Genomic DNA, 12487 nt, shown 5'->3' with positions numbered 1-12487 from the left:
ATTTGTGATGCTTTTTTGCTTATGCTGAGGTAAGCTCAGGGGGGTTCCAGGATTCTTCCGAAAGAAGCAACAAAACTTGGGTTTTTTAAAGTTCCAAACTCAAGGAAACAGCCTTTTAATCCTTAATTTCAATCGGTTTTATTTATTGTTCACTTCAAGCTTATTATTTATATACAATGTCTTAATCTTTGTTTATAACAAGTTACTTCATATATTTTGGTGTCCCCGGTACACAATCCGGAGAGAAATCTGGTCGGAACTCACAATGAGAACCTATGTCCAACGAGCTAAGAAACTCAAAGGATAAGTCTATGGAATCCGAATGGAATCCTATGTCCCCACAATACGGAGAAAAGTCTGGTCGGAACTCGGCAGGAGAACCTATGTCCAACGAGAAGCTCGAAGGAATAGTCTGTGGGATCCTAATGGAAACCCTTATGTCCCCAGTACACAACCTGGAGAGGATTCTGGACGGAACTCGCTAGGAGAACCTATGTCCAATGAGCTAGGAAACTCAAAGGAGAAGTCTTTGGAATCCAAATGGAATCCTATGTCCCCACAATACGGAGAGAAGTCTGGTCGGAACTCGGCAGGAGAACCTATGTCCAACGAGAAGCTCAAAGAAGTAGTCAATGGGATCCTAATGGAAACCCTTATGTCCCCAGTACACAATCTGGAGAGGATTCTGGACGGAACTCGCTAGGAGAACCTATGTCCAATGAGCTAGGAAACTCAAAGGAGAAGTCTTTGGAATCCAAATGGAATCCTATGTCCCCACAATACGGAGAAAAGTCTGGTCGGAACTCGGCAGGAGAACCTATGTCCAACGAGAAGCTCGAAGGAGTAGTCTATGGGATCCTAATGGAAACCCTTATGTCCCCAGTACACAACCTGGAGAGGATTCTGGACGGAACTCGCTAGGAGAACCTATGTCCAATGAGCTAGGAAACTCAAAGGAGAAGTCTTTGGAATCCAAATGGAATCCTATGTCCCCATAATACGGAGAGAAGTCTGGTCGGAACTCGGCAGGAGAACCTATGTCCAACGAGAAGCTCGAAGGAGTAGTCTGTGGGAATCCCAATGGAAACCCTTATGTCCCCAAAATGTGAAGATAATTCTGGTCGGAACTCACTAGGAGAACCTTTGTCCAAAGAGAAGCTCGATGGAGTAGTCTGTGGGAATCCCAATGGAAACCCTTATGTCCCCAAAATGTGGAGATAATTCTGGTCAGAACTCACTAGGAGAACCTTTGTCCAAAGAGAAGCTCGATGGAGTAGTCTGTGGGAATCCCAATGGAAACCCTTATGTCCCCAATATGTGGAGATAATTCCGGTATAATTTGTTAGTATAATAATAATAATAATAATTTTCTGTTCTGATTTCTATCGTAAACTACCTGTGTTGATTTCTGATTTTCCCTAATACAACTAGCTACTTATTTACTATTTAGGACCAAAAATTCAAGAAAGGACAGTTAAATTACCAAGTCTTTTCCGGGTCTACTTGCCTCTGTGTCTATACTCTAAATGAATAGGTACTTGATATCAGAGATGCGCAAGATCGACGACTTTGTGATAATTTTTGCTTCCTCATATGATATCGGCGGGTGAAACTCACTGTGAAGTGTAACACAGTTAAACGTTAAAATTTCATGAAAACTAAAAAAACTTTTTTTCTTGTAGGATGACGTTGATGTCGTGCACTACACACTCGAGACGACTTTGTTTCTTTTGTTTTTGTTTTATTTTTTTGTTGTGTCGTCGCTTAGCGATCACTCATCGTCTTGTGGGTATGCTGCATTCGTATGTATGATATTGCATACGTTTATTCTTCATTATTGATGCTTTCTTTGTTTTGATTTGTTTGTTATTTTTTTTTTCTAAATAATTAAGTATTATTTCTTAATGTTAACTTGTTACTTAATATTATTTTAATAGATATTATTTTAGGAATTGTGACGCTTCGTCACAATGTAATTAACTGCTTCTTCGTTGACGACTTTTTTTCAGATTTTTGTTTCCATAATCATTGCTTTTTTTAATGCGTCAGGAAGAGTTAGCTTTTCATCTTCTTCACATAACCTCTCGGCAAGGTCATGATAAATTGGTTCAAGACGAAGGAATCTAGATCTGTACCAAATTTGCAATTTAATGCCAGTTGTTTTACTCGAGCGTACCAATCTGCAACTGTTTCTCCATCGGTTTTGGCAGAAGAATGAAACTTTTTTCGTCCTCGGAATACGATCGTAGGTGGAGTATAATGATATGTAAGGGTTGCACACAAATGTTTATACGTTTTTGTGACAGGTGCTTCTGGACTGCATAGACTGTGTAAAACACTGTACGATAAGACTGCCTTTCTTTGATTGTCCTCAGTGCAGTTTATTTCGCAAAAATGAATGTCTAATTTTTCTTTCCATATTGAAAAACTTTCATTACTGGGTGAAAATTCTGGAATTGCTGTAGTTTGGAATACAGTGACTGGTACTGGTGGCGTCATTGTTCAATGAAGTTATATTTTTTTGTGCGTAAACGAAATTCGTTAAAAAATATTTAACCGAACTCCTTGTTTCGTAATACGAAATAAAGATTATTTTAAACAAAATAATTTTTAATAAAGACCACTCGTCGCCAATTATTTGTAATATATTTGTCAAAGCTAGGCTTAACCAAAGAAAGTAAAACACGTGTGGTTTCAATAAGTGATTACAAAAGAATGGTTTATTTCATTTTATACAAGATGGATAAAGAAGAGGAAGTAAAATAGAAAGAAGAAGAAAAACGTTTTAGTTATGCCAGATATTCATTATTTTGGCAGTACCCAACAGTTATGAAACAGAAGTTTACGGATTGAGATTCCATCAGATGAGCTTGGTAAAAGAGTTATATTACGTAGGTACTCTATTGTTGCAAAGCAGCTGAATGTCAGTGAAAACATGTGCTGCTTTGGAACCTCTTTTGAGGAGAATAAGGTCAATGCACTTTTAGATGAAGAAAGCAGTGTGTCAATGAAAAGTTTGGCATTTTGAGCTTCAAGGAACAGGCATCGGAAAAGTAGGTACAACTCTCTACGTTGCTCCAGAGCTAACAGGAAATGCTTCCAAATCTACCTATGGCCAAAAAGTAGATATGTATACTTTGGGTATCATTCTCTTCGAAATGAGTCATTTGAAACTGGCATGGAACGTGCTAAGACAATTCTATCACTTTTCACTCCAAGCATCATCATCCCAGAAAGTATGCTCAAGGATCCAAAATACGAGAAGACCATACAGGTAAAGATTGATTTGCAAACAAAATTAAGGTTAATTTCTATAAGAATTCAAATTTAGATAATTCGATGGCTGCTTACCCATGAACCATGTCAACGACCCACCGCCGAAGAGCTATTGGCCTCAGATCTTGTACCACCAGCCCAATTAGAGGCAAATGAACTTCAAGAAATGCTGCGACATGCTCTCGCCAATCCTCAAAGTAAAGCCTATAAGCATTTAGTTGCACGTTGTTTACAACCAGAGAGTGACGAAGTATTGGAGCATACCTATCATCTGGGATTGGTGTGACTTAATCCAGCAATTGAATTTGTTAAGGTAGAGACGAATAAGATATTCCTTTAATTTGATAAAGATCTATTTTCCAATCCTTCTTTAGTCAAAAGTTGTTAATCTATTTCGATAACACGGAGCCATCGAAGTTGACACACCACTTCTCTCGCCATTCTCCAAAAACACCAGCGTTTTGTTAAATCCAGTCAAACTTATGACACATTCTGGTGGAGTTGTTGTATTGCCAAGCGATTTGCGTGTCCCCTTCGCCCGACACATTGCCATGAGCGGAGTAAATATGATCCGACGATACTCAGTCGACAGGGTCTATCGTGAAAGGAAAGTCTTCAATTTCCATCCCAAACAGAATTACGAGTGTGCATTCGATATCATTACGCCAATGCCTGGAAATCATCTAATCGATGCGGAAATTATTTCCGTTGCCTATGAAATTACAAATGAGATTCCCCGCCTTAGGGAAAAGAACATTTGCATACGAATGAATCATACAAGTTTGTTGCGATCCATTTTGATTTTTTGCAATGTGCCAAAATCTATATACTCGGAGTTATTTGGCAATATACTTGATTATATTGAAGGGCGTTTGTCAAAGTTCCATTTTCACTCAGCCGTTACTGCCATTATGGAGAAATCGAATACAAGTGCTAGTGCACTTATAGATCTGTTGTTGGCAGACTTTATTGTGAATGGGCAGAGAAATAATGCTGATGAATCAGCTTTGTAATCCTTAGTTCGTGGGAAAGGAAAAGCATCTTCCTTGGCTAAAGGAGGAGCCATACGAGACATAGAAGCTATTGTTATGCTTGCAAAGAGTCTTGGTGTCACAGTAAGTTTTAAGGAAGGGTATTTAAACCATTTCTCATCCAATATCTTCTTACAGTGTCCCATTCATGTGTGTGCCGGGCTGCCAATAAGTTTTGAGAGAGCATCTTCAGGAGGGGTTGTTTGGCAAATGATTGCTGATTTAAAACCAAATCGATCTGCCCGCCCATCTGTCCTAGCGGTGGGTGAACGCTATGACACAATGTTGATTGAGTTCCAAAAACAAGCCCAAAGCTTCAATGTTAATATCCCTGATCGTTGAATAAGTGGCGCAGGTCTATCGTTCTCTCGGGACAAGTAGGTCGCTGCAGTTGGTTCTGAGTTTGATGAAGAACGTCGAGCTATTGATGTTGGAGTTTGTGTAACTGGCTCTAGGCCACCTCTGAAGGATGTCACTTATATTATGCGAGTCTTATGGTTTGCTGGCATTCGAAGTGGAATTGTAGAGGCAACTGTTCCAGAAGAAGCTCAAGATCTTGCAAAAGAACTTGGTGCAGTTCATGTTATTCTGGTAGCAGAGAATGGTTCCCTACGAGTGCGTTAATGGGATCGTGAACGTTTCCAAGAACGTCATGAAACCCATGTTGAACTGGTTGAATATATACAAAAACTCCTGCGTTACGATAATAACTCTTTAGACTATACGACTCAGAATTTCTCTGGTCTCAGTTTTTTTAAAGTTTTTTTACACTAAGTTTGTTTGTTTTCTTAAAGGTAACTCAACAAATGACAACGACACTTTTGCAATTTGGAAAAAATGAAGATTTTACCGTCCTTGTTGTGGAAATAACAACAACAGCTATAAAATATGCCATCGTCGGTGTTATAAATCCACGAGAAGTCACAAAGAAAGAGACTGAATTAGAACTGAATATTGTGGTAGAAAGGTTCGATTTTAAAAAAATTCTTTTTGTTTATTTACAAATTTTCTTAATCTTTTTTATAGATTTCCTAAACATAGACGCTATATCGTCGCCCTAGTATTGGAGTGCCGTATACGCCAAATTGCATTTTTTGAACTAGGTATGCAGTCGTATGTTTTCGAAGTTGCTCTTTTCAAATCTGCTATCCTTTTTTTTCTATCTTTTTTCGTTGCCGAGATATTCACTACTGTTTTGACAAAAACAAGAAATTTTGGCACTTACGTCAAATTTTTCATGCAATGCAAGAAAATTTTGAGAATTGTTTTGACGTACGTTATGTTTTTTTTGACGTACGTGTATGTGAATAAAAGAAACTTCTGATTTTCATGGCGTATACGGCAAACTCATTTTGGACAAAAATTTAAATATTTTGAAAACTAAACGAATTGCAGATGTCCAATAACATGTATATAAAAGACACATTTTAATTATATATCATACTAAAATATCAAAAAATACTAGCGGTTAGTTCTTTCGCAATTATCTTCCGAACATTTAAATGCGATTTCCCAAAAATGTAAAAATGGCGTATACGGCACTTCAATACTAGGGCGACGCACAGTGGTTCCCTCATGGAAAAAACCCAAAAAAGTGAAACAATTTTCTCAATTTTTTTGATTTGGTTTTTCGATTAACAATATATATTTAAATACAGAATGCAATCAATTTTAATTTTTTGCATAGCCCTGGTCCCGAGTATACTTAGGTCAAACTAGATTCTTTAAGATTTTCGAAATTTCATTCTTTTTTTTTGCAACTTTTGACGATTTTTTTTTAAGGAATAGAGCTTTTTTTTTTAAAAAAAAAAGTATGTAGTGTTGTTAATGGTATATTTGTCCTTAAGTCTACATTTACCGTTTGTTGAATTTGCTTTTGAATCAGAAAAACCAGAATATTATATAAAGACACCTCTAGAGCGAGTAGTTTTTACTCTTTGTCAGCCTATAAAAAAAAAGCTCCACGATGCTCCACGTTCATTTTAGTATTAATTTAAAGCTTATGATATATACTATTTATGGTGTTAAAACAAATGACCCATTTTGACCCATTCTCCCGTAAGAGCTTCTTGGGTGTAGCAATGCGTGTCACTCAAACAGCACTTGAAATCGGTATTATCGTTTCTAATTTAACGGCTTTTTTGATAAAATAAATTTTTTTACATTATAATAGGTTAAGAGGTCTATGTAGTCATCACTGATAAACCAAAAAATAAAGAAAAATCAAAAATTTTCCAAAAAAGGAAAAAAATCCAAAAACGATATGAATTTTTTTTTCAAAATTTAACTTTTTTTTGAAAAATTGTAATTTTCTTTGGTTTATCTAAAATTTAAACGGTGTTTAATAATAAAATGTTCAAATAAACTCAAAAGAATTTGATTTTGCTCATAATCACCCATAGTTATAAAACAGCGGCACATTTTCTAAAAACCCATAAAAAGGCCTTTTTTGATAGCTTTTCTAAAATGATCTCAAATGCAAGAAAACATTTTTTTAACAAATTAAACTTAATTTATTTGTAGAGAATTAAATGAAATTTTCAAATGTATCCTTAAATTCTCTTTAAAAAGATCCGTTGTTGAGATATTGATAGTCAAAGTCAAAAGTATGGTTTTTGGTGTGATGACTGATATTGCAATCTAAATCGTAAATCGTAGAAGTTTGAAACAAAAAGAATCTTAAGGCCAAATAGTTCTAAAAATAAAAATCATTTTTTCGCTTTTTTTAGAGAAAAGTAAAAACAAAAAAAAATTGGAAAATTTTGGTATTTGAATAATTCCAAAGATTTAGCTATTTTACCATTAGAAATAAAATATTTAGTTTAAAAATAGAGGAATGTAGCTTTCAATGCTTTTTGTTTTGTCATGATACGATCATTTTTATACTATCTATCGAAAATCACTAAAAAAATCACAATTTTTTTTTGTTCCCTTAATTTTTTGGGCTAGTTTAGTAAGTATAAATTTAAGGTGCTATAATGGTTATGAAACTTTTTAATTTTTTGCTTTCTGAAAAACCTTCTCTGTATTCAGTTTTAATTTGCCTTAAAGTGTAAGAGACATTTACATTTTTAAGAAAAAAAAAGAACAAAAAAAGGAAATAAAAAGAATAAATATATTAATCAATACAACTTTTAAAAAAATGAGTAATTTTAAAGCACGACACACAAGGTTTTTTCCACTTACTCCATAGAAGGGAACCACTGTGCGACGATATATCAACGATTTTTGATGAAATAATTGATGTATTGTCTGAAAAAAATAACACTCCCATTGTGGCCTTGTACAGCATCAGTAATTCATATTATCGAGTGATCATTTAATTTTTAATCTCATGCGCAACGAAATGTTAAACTGAAAGTAAATCGTGTCGTTTGAAATTAATTTCTTTCTTTATTTTTTTTTTATAAATATAATTTTGGTAATCTCTCCCTCGTCAATGTAATTTGTAAGATTAAAATTATGTAATATTGTATGTTTCCTTTTTTTTTGTATGCTAGAAGTAATTTTAAAGTACCTATACCCTTCTTTAAGATTAACAAAAAATAAAAGTTCAAAACTTAATAAAAAGTGAATAAAATTGTAATAATAATACTTTTAAATCCTTGATATATGAGTATTTTGTCATTTATTTTTTTGCATTATTTTTGTTACCACACAAACATCTATACTAATTAAAATTGAAAAATATTATATTGTAAATATGTATGTAAATACTTTTCGAGTTGTTTTATTTAATTTTGGAAATGAAGATTGAAGCAGGATTTGCATTTCTTGCGATTTGTGAGACATTAATATGAGGTTGTGAACCACGAGTTATTCTAATAAAGATAATAATCTTTAAGAAGGATGATTTTTAAATACACATTAAATTTTAGTTCAAACTAAAGGATAGATTATACATTGCAAAGGATAGATTATACATTGAATTTTAACTAGAAACCGTAACAATGTAATAATTTCAGGTACCAGCAGCTGTGGCTTCTTATTTTAAGGCCAGAATGATTGAAAAAATTGACATCATTCATATCTTGTTCTCAACTGGAGGCTATTTTTCGCTTGTCGATTTTGTTGTGCTAACCTGAGAAAAACAAAACTATTTAAGTGTCTAAAAATGATAAATTATAAGAGATTACCGGTAAGCGGTAAATCTCGAAAAATGTTCTAACTCCATAGGATTTGTGAAAGACTTTGAACGATTTTGCTTTCCGCACACGATTTGTAGGGGAATCTATTGCTTTTTCAAGAGATTGTCTGGAAGTGCAAGCTTTTCAATTCGTCTAACTGCAAAGCCGAATCGGCCTCTAGCGTTTTGGTGTTTAGACTTTTGATGTTGTTCGCGTTTGAGGGCGGCTGGAGGTTTCACGTTGTTTGTTTCGAAGCTTTTTCTGTTCTGGTAGTGGGAATTTCCTACAAATTTACAAAAGTTACATTTAGTAACAAAAGTTACGTAGAAAATAATAAACTTACCACAATTTTTCCTACAGTTTCTTCTGACTTACATAAGTGACCGATCATACAAACAATATATAGTTCCTTAGTGTGGCAGAAGCCGCATATTAAAACACTATTAGAATAATCAACTACCAGTATCCATCAGGAGTTTGAATTTGGTTTCAATAAGTAGTAAAGAATTGTGGTGCTAGAGAATAGTAGAGATTTAGAAGAAGAATCATAAAAGATTAAGTAGGTACACCATACGATTTAGGTATGATTGCAACAAAGATCTGGGCAGCAACACGTGATTCATTCTAGTCAGTTGTTTGGATATAAATATATAATAATAAAATAGTTGCTAATTAATTGTTGAATTTTCGGAATTTGTTCTTTTTTTAATTTGTTTCTGATGTAAATTTTTATGTTTGACGTTTGACAATTCCTTTACAACTGCATATTTGTCTAGTCAGCTGATTTCGGAACATTTAATACGCAGTGCTGCCAAGTTTTTAGGTTAAGCCCCGAGGCGTTTATTTTTGTCCAGTTAAGACCGGTGGTAATAAAAAACACACCTAATGTAAACAAACCTTAATTAAGCACCAAGCTACAGAAAAACTAAACAAACCTACCTCAAAAAATTTTTCCGGTTCTTCTGTTGGAAGTAGCTGAAAGAAATATAAAAGAAAAAAAAAGGGAAAATTCTCTGAAAATAATAAAAAAAAAAAAATAATACTTACCAAATAGCCTTCTCCGTTCGTGCCCTTCAAGCAAGAAAACTGAGTTCAACAAAGAAACTCCGACCTCAGACCGCGAAAATCGGGCTTTCACTCACACACTTGCAACTTTTTGTGTATGAACACAAAAGTCGAACGAGAATCGTGGTGAAAAAGTGCGAAAAGGAAAATTGACGAAGGAAAGACAAAGGGAACAGAAAAACAAAGCGTCAACTTCATTTTATTTTTTTTCTTGCAGTGTTTGTGGCGTGTCGTATCTCGCCTTGTTTAATATTAAATTAAATAAATATTAAATAATATGGGATCACTTTAAGGCAAAAAAAGAATTTATCGATAAAATATGGGTGAGTGTGCTCGCGCAGTGATTTTTTAAATAATAAACTAATCATTATGTGTTTTTCTTAGGAAATCTTCTTCGGCAGCCTGACGCCACCAGCACCCACATACATTCAACATCAAAATAAATCTTGTTCTTTTTTTGGTCGCAAATGCGAAACGTCATCCCTTTTTTATTCCTCTTTCTGGTAGGTTTTCGCTGCTCCGACTCAGGTCCGCCTTTGGCTTCGTTTTCTCGGAATGGAGATTTTCACCACACTAATACATAATCACCGCGAAGTCGATTGCATATGTATTGGTGAGGTGAAAACCTCCATTCCGAGAAAACGGAGCCGAAGTCGGAATGAATGACGTCCGGCATTGGAGGAATGGAAAAAAAATGGCGCTTGACATTTGGAAGCATTTGCAAACAAAACAAAACACAAATTTATTTCTTTTTCTTAAATTTTTTTATTGTTTTTTTTTTTTAACACAAAATTTTATTTTATTGTAGGTATTCGTTGATACAGCTGCTGGAGAATTGGCATCATTGAAGAATATTGTAGCTGTTGTGCGTTGTGGGAAGTTTAGGTTAGGGTGAAAATTCTCAGCTAGCGTCTCATTATGGAACTCCTTGAAAAACAACAAAATGATAAATTATTAATTATAAAATCGAAGAAGCACGTTAAGCAATTCATACCTTTTTTTGAAATAAAATTTTCCATATTAATAAAACAATGTATTTAGTTTAACGACGCACGACCCGACCACCGACGAGATACTGCAACAAACGACAAATAATAACAAAATGACGCATTATACCTTGTCTTGATGTCTTTGTCTTTCCTACGTTCGTTTTCCTTTTCTCACTTTTTCACCACGATTCTCCTTCGACTTTGTGTTCATACACAAAAAGTTGCAAGTGTGTGAGTGCAACCCCGGTTTTCTCGGTCGGAGGGCGGACTGTCTTTTCTGAACTCCGTTTTCTTGCTTGAAGGGTGTTGTTTTCAGAATCCCTTCAAGCAAGAAAACTGAGTTCAACAAAGAAACTCCGACCTCAGACCGCGAAAATCGGGCTTGCACTCACACACTTGCAACTTTTTGTGTATGAACACAAAGTCGAACGAGAATCGTGGTGAAAAATGAGAAAAGGAAAAGAAAGACAAGGCCAACAAGAGCCAAAGCGTCATTTTGTTATTTTTTGTTGAAGTGTTTGGTCGCATCGTGTCTCGTGTCGTTGTTTGTATAATGTTAGTTTATTAATTATAAACAATTTTATTAAATTATAAACAATATGGAAAACAAACAGGTATGTCTTATATATCGCTCAAAGTGTTTGGGTTAAAATGTTGTTTCTTCTTGTGTTGTAGATGTAATCTCTAATGATGAAGAAAAATCTAGAAGGTGAAACATGCGATTGGGTATCTAAAAAAACACCAACAACAGCAGCAGCATCAAATGAAATAAAATGAAAAAAAATGTAGGTATTGTATTTTATATTGTATTTATTGTGAAAATTTCGTTTGCCAAAATAAAATAAAAAATAAAACAGTTTCAGTGAAAAAAAAAATAAATCTTGTTTTTTTTTGGTCGCAAATGCGAAATGTCATCCCTTTCTTATTCCTCTTTCTGGTAGGTTTTCGCTGCTCCGGCTCAGGTCCGCCTTCGGCTCCGTTTTCTCGGAATGGAGATTTTCACCACACCAATACATATGCAATCGACTTCGTGGTGATTATAATTTCCATACTAATTTGAGCCGCCTTCGGACCAGTTTCTGATCCGAAGTCGGACTCAGCTCCGCCTCAGGCGGAGCGGATTCGGACCGAGGTCGGACCTGTTTGCTTGAAGGGATGTCAATCATGAATGTCAAAGTATAGACCTTTGACAATTTATTACATAGATTGGTTACCCATAGATAATAATAACCGAGATAATTGGCTTTCCAGTACTGGAATATGATTGGTTGGAAAGCTAACTCGGTGAAAATTGTACTAGAGCAAAATGAAAAAGGAAATCTATGGTTAAAGTAGAACCGACATTTAAATTAAAAGGTACGACTATTTCAGTCATCAACCATGCGAACCGTTTTTACACCAATAAGGGTGAAATAAAAATTCGTTTGTTATACGTGTTATATTTTGGTTATAACTTTTTAACTCACCCGGTTTTGTACGTCATGTTTTGTTTATTTATCGTACTTCTTGTAAACTATTCCATCGTTCGGTCCAAGTCATTATACGTTTACACCCGTCATTTTTGCTGTTTACACGTGATGTTTTGTCTTGTCTGCCTTAATATAACTCCGTTTTATATGTTTTCGCGTTTCTTTCGGTGTTTTTCGTATAGTAATTGCAATCTCGAGTCTCCATTATCGTTCCTGTCAAAGTACCATCGTGTTTTAAATGTTTTGAAAAATCTAAAAAAAAAGAGAAAAGAAATAGTTGAATAAATAGTTTTTATAATGCTCTAGGTTCAGTAAATTGTATTTAACCAAAAATACTGGTGGTTAAAATATTTGTTCGATCCTAGCGCCATCTTCACATGAGAGTAAAAATAAATCCATCGCCTGAACTACACCGTCAGTATTTCGGAACACACCCCGGCTGAATAGACAAACGAATTAAAATTAAAACAGAGAGGGACAGCTATATATCGACGTAAAATTATATTTTGTATGATGGTATAGGTATGGTT

General features: G+C 34.7%; 1 pseudogene; it reads left to right on the top strand.

Moving 5' to 3' along the window:
• The first annotated feature begins 1186 nt into the window (after positions 1-1186).
• Positions 1187-9145, top strand: LOC129905275 (eIF-2-alpha kinase GCN2-like; annotated as a pseudogene).
• The last annotated feature ends 3342 nt before the right edge of the window (positions 9146-12487 follow it).

The sequence above is a fragment of the Episyrphus balteatus genome, chromosome 1 (assembly GCF_945859705.1).
Source record: "Episyrphus balteatus chromosome 1, idEpiBalt1.1, whole genome shotgun sequence".
Classification (NCBI taxonomy): Eukaryota; Metazoa; Arthropoda; class Insecta; order Diptera; family Syrphidae; genus Episyrphus; species Episyrphus balteatus.
The sequence above is the reverse complement of the archived record's forward strand: the minus strand, read 5'-3'. Positions and strand labels throughout refer to the sequence as shown.